Source organism: Pelobates fuscus, chromosome 1 (assembly GCF_036172605.1).
Source record: "Pelobates fuscus isolate aPelFus1 chromosome 1, aPelFus1.pri, whole genome shotgun sequence".
Taxonomy (NCBI): Eukaryota; Metazoa; Chordata; class Amphibia; order Anura; family Pelobatidae; genus Pelobates; species Pelobates fuscus.
The window spans coordinates 412,877,495-412,894,733 of record NC_086317.1 but is presented as its reverse complement, the minus strand read 5'-3'; the positions used below and the strand labels follow the sequence as shown (position 1 = coordinate 412,894,733).

The 17,239-nt window shown below is 41.7% G+C and overlaps 1 pseudogene; it reads left to right on the top strand.

Annotated features, from left to right (window-relative positions):
• Nucleotides 1-8,057: 8,057 nt before the first annotated feature.
• Nucleotides 8,058-8,842, top strand: LOC134597027 (ribonuclease H2 subunit A-like; annotated as a pseudogene).
• The last annotated feature ends 8,397 nt before the right edge of the window (nucleotides 8,843-17,239 follow it).

The following is a 17,239-nucleotide window of genomic DNA, read 5'->3' as shown; positions in this document are numbered from 1 at the left end:
ACCTCAGGTACAATGCAGAGACCTCAGGTACAATGCAGAGGGTGGAATCACTTTTAATCAAACAGGATACCAGAGTGAGGTACCAAAAATTAGACACGTGCAATTTGTTTAGTTCCAAATGCAAATTCGGCCGAATTTTGGAAATTTGGACATTCTGATGCTTCCGAATGCCTGAAGTGCCGAATTTCGGAATGCCGAACCGAACCGCAGAAGTGCCGAATTTCAGAATGCCGAAGTGCCGAATTTCGGAAGTGCCAAAGTGCTTCAGGATTCTAAAAAGTGGAAAAACAGGAGAGGGTTGGGGTAAAGGGTTGGAGTAGGGGTAGAGTTAAGGTTGAGGTAGGGTAACCCTAACCGTACTCCTAACCCTACCCCTAACCCTACCATAACCCTAACCTTACCCCTAATCCTACTAAAACCCTACTTCTAACCCTAACGCTGCTCCTAACTCAACCATACCATAACCCTACCCTCCTAACTCAACCCTACCCTAACCCTACCCTAAAACTACTCCTAACCATCCCACTAGCCCTACCCTAACCCTACTCCTAAACCAACCCTAATCCTAATCGTAATCTAACCCTACCCCTAACCCTACCCTAACCCAACACTACCCTTAACCTTACCCTTACTTCTAAACCAACCCTAACCCTACCCTAAAACCAACCCTAACCCTAATCCTAACTCCTAACCCTACACTTACCCCAAGTCCAGAAATGTTGAAGTTCTGAAGTGCCGAACCGAACCGCCCAAGTCCCGAAGTCCTGAATTTCGGAATGCTGAACCGAACCGAACGTTTTTCCCATGCACATCCCTACCAAAAATAAATCTAAGAATGGCCTCAAAATATTTCTGCATTAAGACACATGTGCTCATATTACATCATGGGTGAAATGTTCAACTATATATCCAGTTATTTCTGCTATAAAATTCCGGTATTTTAGTATTAGTACCCCACTTCAACACCAGAATTGACAACAAAGCAGCAAGATGTACCTTGTGGACTACATCTCCCCTGATGCTTTAGCAGCATTATAGCTGTATGCATTATGGGAGAAGTAGTCCGCAATATCTGGAGTGTCGAAGGTTGCCTACCCTTGTGAGTAGAGAAGGATTTATTAAACCCTATTTCAATATTTATATTGGTCAATATACACAGCATTTAGACCCCCTGATATTAACTATACCTTCGTTTAGAAAATGTATTTTCCTGCGTAAGGGGTCCGTTATCCATAGTACCCAATAGGCCATTTTACACAGAAAAGGTTAAGTTCTGACTATAGCTGATATGCAGAAGTCAAATCAGCTGTTTTGGTCTATCTTTCGCAAATATGTTTTTAATTCATCAAATTCACAGTTTATTAAATAAATCCTTAAAGGGACACTATAGTCACCAGAACAACTACAAGTTAATGTTCTGGTGTGTATAATATGTCCCCTGTAAATGCTGCCTTGTCAGATGCACAATGGCCTCCCAATGCGTTCCTAAGGTGGCGGAGTGGAGCTGGGCCAGCCAAGATTAGGTCCGTGCGGCACTGGAAGAAAGGTGAGTAAAATCACCTTTTTAAATCACCAGTTAGCAGAGGGAAGCTGGAGGCCTAAACAGTCACTTTACAACTATAGTGTCAGGTATTAATGTTTGTTCTCCTGACACTATAGTGTTCCTTTAAGTGTGACTTTTTTGGGTCACTTTACTAAACTGATAATTTTGTATTATTAAACAAGGAAAAGCAAATGTTAGGCCAAAATTATCACAGCTATTTATTTAGATTGGCCTTAAATGTGCTAATTTCCCTATGATTATAATATATAATTTTATCACGTTATGCATAACAAAGTGACTAATAAAATGACATGTGTAGGAGGGATGTTAGACCATAAGATCATCAAAAGGAATAGAATTGTGATGTTATGAATGGAAAGATAAAAGGCAAAAAAAACTTAGCAAAAATAGAAACTAGCAATATTTCTTAGAGGATAAATTGAATAGTGCTTGTGAAGGATGAAATATAAGTAATCTTTACAGAGTATTTTACTGCATTTGAAAGATGGTTAACTCTTAAAAACATACATGGCAGTAATGCAGTTTATCATTTCTTAGATATAATGTATTGTACACGAAACACGTTCCATTAAATGAGTAATTGTTCTGTGGATGAATACAAGAGATTGGACTGGGTTTTTATACAGAGAAAATAACTCAATTCAAATACTTACTGTACACTCTAGCTCAGAGAGCTGAATGTGTGAGGAGCGATTTGAATAAGACGTATGTGGTGTAAATGAAAATTCAGCATCAGTGTATGTCATGCACCACTTGTTGTATTTTCCATCTTTTAGGCAATGAGATCTCAATTTGTATAAAAAGAGGTGAGATAGCTTAAGTAGGCAGTGCATCAACTGTGGAGCCCGTTCAAACCTCAGGGTTGCAGGACATCTTCCTAGTAGGCTACGATACAACTACTTTTTGTCTCAAAACAGAGCATCTTTATCAAGACAGTTTCTTGAGAAAAGCCCTCCTTTGAGCTGATATGTAACTGTATTCTGTCTAATAAAATCTTCCTTGGACCTTACACAAGCGCCCAGTCGCATCCTGGGTTCTATTTATTCTGTGAGTGTGGTCGTATCTATAGGCTTTATATTCCCACTTGTGTCATCTCAACATTGTATATCCTAAAATAAAAAAAAATTACTACTAAAATCAAAAAGTACATATGCATCACTCATTTAACACACACCACATATATACATGATATTTATATATTTATTTATTTAAAAAATATTTTACCATGATGGATACATTAAGATTTCTCTCATTTTCAAGTATGTCCTGTATATATACAGTATCACACAAAAGTGAGTACACCCCTCACATTTTTGTAAATATTTCATAATATCTTTTCATGTGACAACACTGAAGAAATGACACTCTGCTACAATGTAAAGTAGTAAGTGTACAGCCTGTATAACAGTGTAAATTTGCGGTCCCTCAAAATAACTCGACACACAGCCATTAATGTCTAAACCGTTGGCAACAAAAGTGAGTACACCCCTAAGTGGAAATGTCCAAATTGGGCCCAAAGTGTCAATATTTTGTGTGGCCACCATTATTTTCCAGCACTGCCTTAACCCTCATGGGCATGGAGTTCACCAGAGTCCTCTTCCACGACGACATCACGGAGCTGGTGGATGTTAGAGACCTTGCACTCCCCCACCTTCCGTTTGAGGATGCCCCACAGATGCTCAATAGGGTTTAGGTCTGGAGACATGCTTGGCCAGTCCATCACCTTTACCTTCAGCTTCTTTAGCAAGGCAGTGGTTGTTTTGGAGGTGTGTTTTGGGTCGTTATCATGTTGGAATACTGCCCTGCGGCCCATTCTCCGAAGGGAGGGGATCATGCTCTGCTTCAGTATGTCATAGTACATGTTGGCATTCATGGTTCCCTCAATGAACTGTAGCTCCCCAGAGCCGGCAGCATTCATGCCGGCCCAGACCATGACACTCCCACCACCATGCTTGACTGTAGGCAAGACAAACTTGTTTTTGTACGCCTCACCTGGTTGCCGCCACACACGCTTGACATCATCTGAACAAAATAAGTTTATCTTGGTCTCATCGGACCACAGGACATGGTTCCAGTAATCCATGTCCTTAGTCTGCTTGTCTTCAGCAAACTGTTTGCAGGCTTTCTTGTGCATCATCTTTAGAAGAGGCTTCCTTCTGGGACGACAGCCATGCAGACCAATTTGATGCAGTGTGCGACATATGGTATGAGCACTGACAGGCTGGCCCCCCACCCCTTCATCCTCTGCAGCAATGCTGGCAGCACTCATACGTCTATTTCCCAAAGACAACCTCTGGATATGACACTAAGCACGTGCACTCAACTTCTTTGGTCGACCATGGCGAGGCCTGTTCTGTTGAAACCACTGTATGGTCTTGCCCAACGTGCTGCAGGTCAGTTTCAGGGTCTTGGCAATCTTCATATAGCCTTGGCCATCTTTATGTAGAGCAACAATTATTTTTTTCAGATCCTCAGAGAGTTCTGAGAGGTCTGAGAGATATAGAGGGAGGTCCCAAGAAAGCTTCTCCAACAAGGGTTCCCTGCCAGAATCGTCACTTGCTCTTGAAGGAAGCTCCTCAAAAGGGGGAAAATCAGAGGAGTTGGGAGAAAAACATACCCAGATGGAATTTCCACTCGCAACAAAGAGTATCCTGGTCCTCCGCCAAAGGGTTGAAGTAACGCGAGAAGAACCTTTCCACTTTGGGATTCCTTGCTGTGGCCATCAGGTCTACTTGAGGAAGGCCCCACTTCTGGACTATGCGGTCGAACGCCCGAGGAGATAGTGCCCATTCCTTGGAGTCCAGAGTTACTCTGCTTAAGAAATCTGCAACTTGATTGTTCTTGCCCGGGAGGTACACTGCCTTGATTCCCTTCAAATTATTTTCTGCCCAGGACATCAAGGGAGTCAAAACCTTCATTAGAAGTTTGCTCTTTGTACTCCCCTGGTGGTTGATGTAGGCCACCGCAGATGCATTATCTATCTTTGCTCTTACCCAGTTTTGCTTCAGTGAAGGAAAATGGAGACTGGCTTGGAAGACTGCTTGTAACTCCAAAATATTTGAAGATTGATGATACCGTTGTTTTTTCCACGGACCTTGGACATGATGAAGATTCAGATGTGCTCCCCAACCCGGGGTGACCCAAGGAATATTTAAGGTGACCCAAGGAATATTGTTCAGAAGGAATCCTTGATACAAATTCTGATCGATCAACCACCATGACAGCTCCCTTTTGATCTTTGATGACAGAAAAATTGCTTGGTTCAGGTATTCGTTTGCGAACTGGGATACAAATCCTTCTTGAGGAATCCTCATATGCTATTGGGCCCACCTTGTAAGGCCTATTGTAGAGGACAAGCTTCAATTAAAGGCACATGAATTCTCTTGCCAGAATAGAGTTCAGGGAAAGAAGGGAAGAATTTTCGACTGGATACGATGCCCTCTGTCTGAGGATAGGGAGACTTGTGACTGTATCGTGTTGAATCTCGCACCTAAGTACACTGTTATCTGAGATGGAGACAGCTGGCTCTTCTTGAGTACCGCGATAGGCCAAAAACCCGTAAGTGACATGACCGGAAGTGCCGAAGACATGCTGCAACTGGAAGTGACGAAAACGGAACACGCGTGGCATCTGCGTGCGTTCCAATTTGCATTCCAAATCCAGAACGCAAAGACAGAAAGCTAACCTCATTACAATTCAACCTAAATAGGAGATAAAACAAGAAAGGAAAATCTCCGGTCACGAAGACATTTACAAGGAACTGCCACTTACTATTTCACCAGGAGACTGGCCAGGATCCATACTAGTCCCAGGTAATGGGAAAGCCAAGAAACCCCAAAATTATGCAGCAGGTAGGTGTACCCTTTTTCGGGAATTATCACCACAATGGGTCTGGCACATCCAGCTGCTACCTACAGGGTCACTGCAGCACAGCTCCCCAATCGCTGAGGAGAGAATCCGCCAGGGGGTCGTCCTTGGTGAGGTGCCGTGTCCTGAGGCTTCCATGTGGAGAGAGGTTGAACTCCCCATGGACTAGGGGTACAATTAGACCCAAGTAAGCCACAAAATAAAGAGGATGTGAAACATCCTATGTCCTTGAGTATTGGACAGGAAAAAAAGACTGAAGGGACAGAGGAGGAAGTCTCTTTGCATAGGTTGCATTGACTTTGGCGTTTTTTGGTTCGTTTTTTTCCCCTTCCTTGTACCTTTCAGCTTGGGTATAACCCATATGTAGTGCTGCCATGGATATATCCGGGGAAAACAGAAAATGTACACCATACTCACCGATATTTTCTGTTCCCGGATATAGGCCATGGCAGCACTACGGCCCCACCCTTTCTAAAAAATGTTTTTTGGTTTGTGGCTTTAAACTAAGACTGAAGGGACAGGGGAGGAAGTCTATTTTATTATTTAATTAGAAGGTGGTTCCTGTCCAATTGAGGAGGGGAGGAGCTATACCCATCCGTAGTGCTGTCATGGATATATCCGGGAAAATAACATTTACACTGTCCTTGTTCAAGTTTTCATCAGTTTTTATTTTTTTGTATTTTTTTTTCTTACATAGAAGCTCACAGTGCAGCTGTTCATTTCAATCCCAATTTAACGATAAATAAATTGATTATATATTCATGCCTCCAGTAGAAAAAACATTTTGAAATGAATTGGGGATCAAGAAACAGTTGAACTGACCCAACTAAAGTGATTTCCATATCTGTATTAATAATCGCATGGCTGCTAGCAGACTTTCTTCAATTAAGGGCACGATGATTTCTCCAGCCACAAGTAAATTTAATTATAATGCCTTTTTCAGAGCCAGATAGTAGCATTTTTGAAATACATTATTTATGTAGCCAGGAACACCTTTCACATCATTTTTTGTTACAAAACATAGAAAAATATTTTAATACTTTTTTACCCCGGGCTTTTCTTTCCTGGATATATTTTTCAATATCAGAATCTCTGCTTTTCTTGAATTTATTGTAAAATGCATACAGAATATTGTTCCCCTTATATAGTGAAATAAAGGAAATTGTTCAATATTACCCATGGTAACAAATTAAATATACAGACAGTTTTTTTTAGTGATGTCAAGCTGGTAAGGTATTTTTGGGTTAATATAATTTTTAATGTAATTTTAGATTTCCAACATTTACACTGTGACATTTTAATGGTTAATACAGTTTACTGTTTAAAAGTCACTTCTCATGATGAATATTACGTTTCCTTATTCTCAATATTTAAAGGAACACTCTAAGCACTAAGTCAACTTTAGCCTAATGGAGCAGTTTTGGTGTTTAGATAATGCCCATGCAGTCTGATTGCTTAGTTCACTGCCAATTAGCAGTTAAATCCCTTTTGCTTCTGTTTATGCAGTCCTAGCCAGACTTCCCTTGGCCAACATGATTTTTATTTTTCATTCTCCAATCAGATATTAACATGCCTTATAAAGTTTTTTTTTATCTCCTGCTCTGTAAATTTAACTTTTGTCACACACAGGAGGCTCCTGCAGGGTCTAGAAGGCTATTTACAGAGCATGAGATAAGAAATTCTAAATGTAAATTAAACAGAATGTGTAAGAAAGGAAGTTTAAATATTAGATCTCTCCCCGATGCTGGAAGTGCCGCAGTAAGCATGGAGCGCAGGGATTTCGAACAAGAAAATTTCTGCAACCAGCTCCTGGCCTCGAGGAGAAGGAATAAGGGTGCGCCTAAAACAGGTGGAAAATAAAATTAAAAAATTTGAAAAATACTAGAGAGTAATAGCAGCGGTACCTAATAGTCCGAATATAAATAGTCCAAATATGCAGGTGGTGGTCCTAGTAGTACATAAAATGGTATGTAAAGTCCCAGATGTATGTCCGCAACTTGAAAATGGATATGTGGAAAAAACAGAAAAAAAAGAAAACTCCAATGGTGTAGTATTAACAATAAATAATATTATGTAGATAATAGTAGACCTACTCACAATATTCAGAGCTTAAATCCAGCTCTGGTATGAATGGCACGAAGTGGAATAATCCCCACTCAAGGATATACTGTGCTCCTCTTTTGTTCTTTAGTAGAATAATTTGGTGGAGTAGTCCAACTCGGGATAAAGGGATAAAATATATAGTGCTCACTGTATAGTTGATAAAATGTTGAAACAAAATAAAATATACTCACGGTATATGGAGCAGACGTACTGCTCGGTGGATGGCGTATGGGTGGTATAATCCCCACCTTAGGATTCTTGGTTCAATATGAACAAAAAGGCAGTAGTAGTTAGGTCTGAATAAAATAAACTTTCAAATAATAAAATAACAAATAATAATATAATTCTATAGTGGAAAGAGGAATGTGGCAACCAAATGTATAATAGCCAAATATTCCTTTAATAACACTTAGATTATATTAAAAAGTTTCTATACGCGTTTTGCCACAATAGGCTTCATCAAGTCCCCGAGGAGTGCTAGAGGGAAGACTGCTGCCTGTAGATAGATGAGGCTGGCAGGGGCCCCGTGCTCGGTCCTATGGTTTAGGGGATCTGTTACTGTCCTGTGTCACGCAAAAAGGAAATGGAGGAGTGGAAAGTGGCAGATTCCAAGACACTCAATGAATCTGAGAGGGAACGTCTGTTTGAAGAGTAAAATGCTACAACAGACTTCATTGGCTGGGCCTTACACATACTGTCCACTAATGTCACCTCTACCAGCATGCAACAAAGAGCAAAGTGCAATTTAAATGCCTTATCGCATGACACTGCTATCGGTCTAATTCAGCATGCTCTAGATACAGGTGTTCAGCTGAAAGAGGTGTTTGTAGATACAGTGGGCCCTGCAGAGAACTACCAGGAGAAGCTGAAACACTGATTCCCAGAGCTGGATGTCACTGTGAGAGAGAAGGCGGATTCATTGTTTCCTGTTGTTAGTGCAGCAAGTATCTGTGCAAAGGTGGCACGAGACAGAGTTGTAAAAGGGTGGAAATTCTTGGAGAATTTGGATGATATTGATATGGATTATGGCTCTTGATATCCAAACAACCCAACGACAAAGGAATGACTTGCCAAATATCTGGACCCTGTTTTTGGATACAGTTTGTCAGATTTAGCTGGAGTACAGCCCAAATGATCCTGGACCGAAGCGCTGCTCCTGTGGTCAGGCCAGATGTGGAGGAGGATGGTGCGCCAAGTAAATCCAAGCGTGTCCTGTTCTCTTATTTTACAACCCAGAAGGAAGCTGTCAAACCCAAAAGACATCGGTTCTTCAAGGAGAGACTTCTGGAGCCTCTGTCTGAGTTGTAGAATCTTTGTAGTGTTTCAGTAAGTTTGTTCTCACTACTTGTTCTCGCTAGTTGTTTCAGTTTCATGAAGGTGCGTTCCTCTTATTGTCTGTAATGGGGCTGAGAGAACAACTCAGTACAATACTCCAAGTGAGGTCTCACCAGTGTTCTGTACAATGGCATGAGCACTTCCATCTTTCTACTGCTAATACTTCTCCCTATACAACAAAGCATTCTGCTAGAATTTCCTGCTGCTCTATTACATTGTCTGTGTTCCTTTAAGTCATCAGAAATAATTACCCCTAAATCCCTTTCCTCAGATGTTGAGGTTAGGACTCTAACAAATATTCTGTACTCTGCCATTGGATTTTTACGTCCAAGATGCATTATTTTGCACTTATCCACATTAAATGTAATTTGCCACAGCTCTGACCATTTTCTAGTTTACCTAAATCATTAGCCATTTGGCTTATCCCTCCTGGAACATCAACCCTGTTACATATCTTAGTATCATCAGCAAAAAGACATACCTTACCATCAAGACCTTCTGCAATATCACTAATAAAAATATTAAAGAGAATGGGTGCAGATCCCTGAGGTACCCCACTGGTGACAAGCCCAAGCTTAGAATATACTCCATTGACTACAACCCTCTGTTGCCTGTCACTCAGCCACTGCCTTACCCATTCAACAATATTGGAGTCCCTTTAACAAATATGTGTGTGTGGGGTCTTAAATTAAATTAATGGAAGAAATCCACACAGCTGTATTTATCTGTTTCTTGGAACTAAGTTCTCAATTTTGGCTTGCTGTCCATCATTTTTATTTCTTGGAACATGACAAATGTTTCGGTTTATTTACCTCCAATACAATGTGTTCCCTGGCTGTGCCAGGACTGAATTAGATTGTGATGTAAATTGCTAAATCAACCGAGCATTATTTTTGAACCCTAAAGCTCTGCTTAAGTCACCAAAATCTTCACACCTTACTGCACACCTTACAAGTTGTACATATTGTACATATTAGAGGAATAAAAGTTGGGGATAAAGAGATTTTTTCTTTATTCACAAATATGCAATAATATGGCAAAGTGTTTGGAACAAGTTTTATATTAAATTCACAATATTTACATAAATAGATGTACAGGTACCAGTGTATCAAACCCTTACCCTTATGTATTCTGTCATAAAGCCCTCCAGCACCGTTAATTCACGGTGATAGATCTTAATGTGTGTGTTCTTCTATTCATTTGCTGGGTCGCCATGGCCCCTTTGTGTTTGTATGACTCTGTACTCCCAGTTATTTGTTTCTGATTCATCCCAGCCTGCCCATCTCCACTTCAGTTCCGTGTCTACTTGTATCCTGTGGTCCAATCAGATGGCAGTAACATCACAGTGGCCAATAATCCAATCTGCAGACCAAGGTGGTACTTAATGTAATGTTCCGTGATGTGTTTTTAGTCCCCAGTGTTCCAGCAATGATGTTCCTCTCACAGTTTTCTGTAAACTATTGCTGTGATCTAGTCCTGGCTTATGTTTTGTTCAAGCCTTGCAACAGCTTTATATTTCATTATTTTTTGTCTGTTGCCTTGCTTTTAAGAGAGCAGTCCGGTGTTTCAAATTGCTTGACAAACACCTAAAGCAAAACTAGTTCATTGCCCTGAGATTCCTTTTTTTGGCTGTATCACACGTGATGTGAGCTTTGCATGTTATGGCAGTTACTAACAATATCTATTTTCTTTTAGTAAATAGTTTTGGAAGATGAACATATGACATGTGAGCATATGTTGAGGTGTGAGCAAGGTATTTGATAAAGACCACATTGTGAGGTGGAAATGTTATGTTGTAGATCCACCTACAGACTTCCTATACAACTGACCATTTCTCTTCCTTGTAGTGTAGCAGAAGATCCAGAAGAAGGGGGATTATTTAGGCCTTCAAGAGTGGTTCCTTCCTATTCCAAAAAATGAAAAGTTATTTGGGAGGAAAGAATACGATATCACGGCAACAGAAGCAGTGTTTTAAACAACAGATGCAAAGTGAAAGAAAGATCGTAGAGCAGATTTGAAACCAGCCAGGGTATAACAGCATGAGATTGAGCTTTTGGACACATGCAGCCATCCGTGTATACACAGGACCACAAGAATAAACAAAAGTTATATGGACTGGTATTATCAAGGCATTCATGTGTACTAAATTCACACATATGATGTTTAGTGAAGTTGGATATTTTCAGAAGATAAGGCAGACTAAACAAGCTATTTAAATCTTGTATCACATTGCGTGTTTGTATGGTTATGTATCTATTCAAAAACTAAGAAAAGGCATAATTAGCCAGGATTTTGTAATTAAATGTAATTAACCATATGGACCAACAGTGAATAATTTGCATAAGTCTGTTAAATAATCAGTGGTTAGCCACGTCAAGGTTTTCCAAGAAGGATAAAGACAGATTGATGCTGGTTAGTCACTGGGTAATGCTTAACCGATAAATGATGTGCAACCTCCCTGATGCTTCCTGTCAGTGGTCTCTTGTGGAGATTGTATCTTGTGGATGTTAAAGTTCTCTTGATCTTACTGTGGCCAGACAGCTGCATTCCAGACTAGGTCATCACTGCAGATGACAACAGAAGAAGGCAAGAATATTTTGTATCTGCTGTTTAAAATTGTGGATCGTTCATACAGTTTATTTAAGGCCATATGTAGTTATTGCTTGAAAAATAACGTTTAGTAGTGATATATTGTGTTACCACACTTTCTATAATAATTTATAACCAGTAATAATAATAATAATAAGAAGAAGAATATAAGAAAAAAAAGAATTTTGTTTACTTGAGTCACGCCAGCCTAGGGTCAAGCTTACCCTTAGCATATTCCCACGCGGCTGGTCAGGGTCCAGGAAGTGCCGCAGCTGACTCCATCTATGGTGGCGGCAGCTCTCACATCCGATGTGTTAAATGACACCAGCTGCTATGCATTGGAGCCTTTTTTAAGGCTTCACCTATGAGTATGACACGGACATGCGTGTCATCACGAGCAGGGCCGGACTGGCCCACCGGGATACCGGGAAATTTCCCGGTGGGCTGGAGGGAGAGAGGGAGGGAGAGAGGGCTCCCTATATTTTAATAATATTGCGGCCGCCGGCCGCATTGTCGGTGCCGCCGGGTGGCCGGTCCGGCGGCACACTCTGAGGGTGTATACTTACCTTGTGGCCGGCGGCCCCATCTCCTGTGCTGACAGCTGTACCTGCTGTCAGTATCAGTGAGTGAGCCGGGCGGCCGCCTAAGCGATCCGGCGGCACACTCACTGATACTGACAGCAGCATAGCTGTCAGCACAGGAGGACTGAGGGAGGGGGCGGAGCTAACGACCATGCTCCCTCTCGGTTCCCATAATTCCTAGCATCTACACATCATAGAGTAATCACTACTCTATGATGTGTAGATGCTAGGAATTATGGGAACCGTGAGGGAGCATGTCGTTAGCTCCGCCCCCTCCCTCAGTCCTCCTGTGACAAATTTAGCAGCTACACAGAAGGAGAAGGGTGGGCAAATAGAGGGGAAGGGTGGGCAAATAGAGGGGAAGGGGGGTAAATAGAGGGGAAGGGGAGAGGCAAATAGAGGGGAAGGGGGGACAAATAGAGGGGAAGGGGGGCAAATAGAGGAGAAGGGGGGGCAAATAGAGGGGAAGGGGGGTAAATAGAGGGGAAGGGGAGAGGCAAATAGAGGGGAAGGGGGGGACAAATAGAGGGGAAGGGAGGCAAATAGAGGGGAAGGGGGGGCAAATAGAGGGGAAGGGGGGGCAAATAGAGGGGAAGGGGGGGCAAATAGAGGAGAAGGGGAGACAAATAGAGGGGAAGGGGGGCAAATAGATGAGAAGGGGGGGAAAATAGAGGGGAAGGGGGGTAAATAGAGGGGAAGGGGCGAGGCAAATAGAGGGGAAGGGGGGGACAAATAGAGGGGAAGGGAGGCAAATAGAGGGGAAGGGAGGCAAATAGAGGGGAAGGGTGGGCAAATAGAGGGGAAGGGGGGCAAATAGAGGAGAAGGTGGAGACAAATAGAGGGGAAGGGGGGCAAATAGAGGAGAATGGGGGAGGCAAATAGAGGGGCAGGGGGTAAATAGAGGGGAAGGGGGTAAATAGAGGAGAAGGGGGAGACAAATAGAGGGGAAGGGGGGCAAATAGAGGAGAAGGGGGGGCAAATAGAGGGGAAGGGGGCAAATAGAGGGGAAGGGGGGCAAATAGAGGAGAAGGGGGAGGCAAATAGAGGGGAAGGGGGTAAATAGAAGGGAAGGGGAGAGCCAAATAGAGGGGAAGGGGGGGACAAATAGAGGGGAAGGGTGGGCAAATAGTGGGGAAGGGTGGGCAAATAGAGGGGAAGGGGGGGCAAATAGAGGAGAAGGGGGAGACAAATAGAGGAGAAGGGGGAGACAAATAGAGGAGAAGGGGGAGACAAATAGAGGAGAAGGGGGGCAAATAGAGGAGAAGGGGGAGGCAAATAGAGGGGAATGGGGGTAAATAGAGGGGAAGGGGGGTAAATAGAGGGGAAGGGGGAGACAAATAGAGGGGAAGGGGAGAGGCAAATAGAGGGGATGGGGAGACAAATAGAGGGGAAGGGGGGCAAATAGAGGGGAAGGGGGGTAAATAGAGGAGAAGGGGGAGACAAATAAGGGGGGAGGCAAATAGAGGGGAAGGGGGGTAAATAGAGGAGAAGGGGGAGACAAATAGAGGGGAAGGGGAGAGGCAAATAGAGGGGGAGGGGGGACAAATAGAGGGGAAGGGGAGAGGCAAATAGAGGAGATGGGGTAGGCAAATAGAGGGGAAGGGGGGAGACAAATAGAGGAATAATAGAAACACAGGGAGAGGGGGGACACAGAGACTGAGGGGTAATAGAAAGACACCAGGTTGGGGGGGGGACAAAGAGACAGAGGGGTAATAGAGAGACATAGGGCAAGGGGGGACAAAGAGACAGAGGGGTAATAGAGAAACAGGGGATGGGGGGGACAAAGAGAGGGGTAATAGAGAGACACCGGAGAAGGAGGACACAGAGACAGATGGGGTAATAGAGAGACACAGGGGATGGGGGTACAAAGAGACAGAGGGGTAAGAGAGAGAGACACAGGGAGGAGATGGGGAAGAGAGACACACAGAAGGTTTATTGGGGTGACAAAGAGACATACAGTAGGGAAGGGGGACAAAGTGACACAAGATTTGTGGGAGGCAACGCTGGACTGGGGAAAAAGAGATAGAGAGTGACTGGGAGAAGAGAAAGAGGCACACAGAGTCTGGAGTTAGAAAGAGACACACAGATGAGATTTGGAAGGGGAGAAAGAGACAAAGTGTCTGGGGCTAAGAACAACACAAAAGGAGCTGGGGGAAAGAGAAATACAGAGGCTGGAGAAGGGTAAAAAGAAACACACATGGACTGGGATGAAGTAAAAGATGTACAAGGGTCGCTGTAAGAGAAAAAAAAGGAGACAATTGGAGACAAGATACACTAAACGAGGTAAAGGTAATAGACGTAAATTGATGTGATCCTGACAGTAATACACACATATATATGCATGTATATTGATGTGTGTATTAGTAACATATAACTATGCCTATACTATTTACACATATTGTAATATACATTTATATATGCATAATACACACATAAATGTCATTCATATATATATATATATATATATATATATATATATATACACACACACGTGTGTGTGTGTGTGTAATGAGCACGTATTGGCCCTGTCTTGTTGCTAGTTGCATACTCATGCACAATAACATATTCAAAGTGAAGAGCGCACCCATAGAACTTCAAAATTAACCAGATCACTTCATTTTTTTAGTTGTGCAACTGCAGACATTCAGCATTTCAGTACCATTACTAAAATGTCCTTAATAGGCCAAAGTAGTTGTACTGAAACATTGATTACATGCAAATGTACGTCTACTTAAAAAAAAAGGCGCTCTTTTGTTTATTTTGACGCCCTATATGCGTTCCTTCGTTAGAGTAAGAGTTTTCAATTTAAATTTATTTTTTCACCCTCTATATCAGCACACTATGCTGTCGCGACGCATTATTGGGCTGGTATAGAATTTTTTTCCAGGGCTGATTTTAGTTCCCAGTCCGGCCCTGATCACGAGTACTTTGTGCACGCATGTTTTGACGTCATGTGATTGCCAATAGTGAATCACAGCCCTCTTAAGGCTATTTAACTTTAGTTAGGCGACTGTTCAGTGAGTCTGAGAGTACGTTTATCTATTGATCCTACTGTGTTTTAGACGATTGGCTTGTCTTGCCGATTACCTCCTCTCTGTTCTCCTGACTTCGGCTTGTTGTGTTTATTTTAGTTTTTACATTAAATCTGGCCACTCTAAAGTCCCGTAATACACTTTAGTTTTTTTGGGTATATTGTTATTTGGTTATTTGGGTTCTGCGTGACGGGGATCAGACTATACTGACAACTTGGTACAAGGGATTAAGATTGCTTTAGTTTACACTCTAGTAATTTAAGCATTTAAGTAGTTCATTAGTTCATGTTACTATTACACAAGCACATGCATTTTTGCATAACAATATAAATGTGCCAATTCTTCACAATTTCTAGTTTAGTGAATACATCTAAAAAGCCATACTAAGCCTTCTTTAAAACAAAAACAGAGAATATGAGAGCTCTGAGAACAGACAAACAGACAGATTAGAGAAACTCAAAAGCTTGCCCATAAGTTAATCCCTGCTCAGGTGTCAAAATGTTTTTGCTCACATGTGCCATTACAAAGAGAACCTATACCATTTCCATATCAGACTGACGCTGACGAGGTTCAATGAAGGCCGAAATGATCATTGGGGGTTCCTGTATCTCTCGTGCAGAGAAAACTCGCCGGCTTATTTGTTCTGGACTGCCCTTATGGGTGGGATCAGTCTGATGTGCATTGATATAGCACAAGTGATCAAAAACTATTTATAGAGACCTGAGCAGGGATTTACCGAAGGACAAGCTATTGAGTTTCTCTAAGCTTTTGTCTGTTCTCAGAGTGCTTGTATTCTCTGTTTTTGTTTTAAAGGAGGCTTAGTATGCATTTTTAGATGTATTCCCTATGTATTCACTATATTCTTTTTTTTTTCTTGCAATGCATTAAAGAAATCCTATAGTGCCAGGAAAACAAACCCGTTTTTCTGTCACTATAGGGTTAATAGGTACCCCCTTCCTCGCGCCCCCCCCTTTAGCCACTTACCTGAATCCAGCGCCGATGTCCCTTAGCGCTGGGTCAGGCCCCAGTCACACGCGCGTTAGACCGATGTGCAATTTGTAAAGGTTCACTCTGTAATGGCACAAATGTGCAAAAACTATATTGAGACCTGAGCATGATTTACCGAAGGGTAAGCTCTTGAGTTTCTTTAAGCTTTTGTCCGTTTTCATATCCTCTGTTTTTGTTGTTAAGCCTCCTTTAAGTGTAGGCGATCAGCAATATGTTAAGCTGAATTTGCTTGCTATGGTTTGGGTCTTCGTGTTATAAGCATATGCTCTGTGCTGTCAACACAAACATGAAATGTCTGTGAATGCACAATGCAAGGCAACACATAATGCATGACACACTTGAAAAAACAACACATTAAAATTGCCGAGACCTACTAGGACAAAACGTTATAGGAGCTATAATAAGAACACTAGTTAAAAATGCAATTAAAGTGACAAATTACTAAGAAATCAGATAAGAGCTCAGGAATGGTAACTAACATGACAAAACAGAAAAGACTGACTGCAAACAATGAAATACTTATCAGCGAGTCTAACCACACAAACAACAGGCAGAATTTAATGTATAATACTCACAGAACAAAAGAAAAAAGATACATTTGTACAAATGCAATTGTCCAATTATCTAATCCATGAATTTACGCAAATTGAAAATAAAAATTATGCTGCAAATAAAATACATGTTGAAGAAATTAGGAGTTTTATATGCTTTCAGTAAGGTATGTTTGGGTAAAAGCAATCAATGGCACAGGAGGAAGATTGTTATACCTAATTACTACAATATCTCTGCAAAGTGGGAAACGAGATATAGATAAAAGCCTCTTCTCTTGGTTGTATTGTGATTCTAATGTAGGTATTTCACTACCACCATATAGTGATTATGGGCTACTGGTTGCATACAACTCCCATGATCCTCAGCCAGTGGCTGAAAATGTTTGGGAATATGATATTTCCACACAAATAGTAATTATATCTTTCTTAGCTCTCCCAAAATTTGACCTCTTTCTTTGTCCCAAAACAGCCTCTAATCTTATATTAGAAATTGGAAAACAAATCATGCATCCTACAGAGGAGAGTGTCTTTCTTCTTTCCAAACCCTCCCAATAAATGTTTCAATAATAGGGTAAGGTGTATAGCACATGTAAATATAAATAATACTAT